Source organism: Neophocaena asiaeorientalis, unplaced genomic scaffold, assembly GCF_003031525.2.
Source record: "Neophocaena asiaeorientalis asiaeorientalis breed wild unplaced genomic scaffold, Neophocaena_asiaeorientalis_V1.1 scaffold608, whole genome shotgun sequence".
Taxonomy (NCBI): Eukaryota; Metazoa; Chordata; class Mammalia; order Artiodactyla; family Phocoenidae; genus Neophocaena; species Neophocaena asiaeorientalis.
The window spans coordinates 48,724-49,045 of NW_020173783.1; positions in this window are offsets into that span (position 1 = coordinate 48,724).

Consider the following 322-nt stretch of genomic DNA (forward strand, 5'->3'; position numbering starts at 1 on the left):
AGACCTGGGAAACTCCAGTTGGTAGATCAGCCTGGCTTTCATAAGGAAAACAAAGTGAAAATGTCACAGAAAACAAATCTTCCCTCCCCAGTGCTTCCTGTGTCTACTATGCAAAATGAGAGGTTGGACTAAATGTTCTTTAAGGAAACTTTCAAGTCTGACATTCTTTGGTTCCATGATTTTCACTATTCAGATATGTATATATATTATGAATGAAATTAATGTTGTATTAGATATTGCAGGCTTTCTTTCAGAGATTATCATTATTTAAATTTATCCAGATTTTGTGAAGGTATATGCCTGATTGTATGCTGAAAGTAAA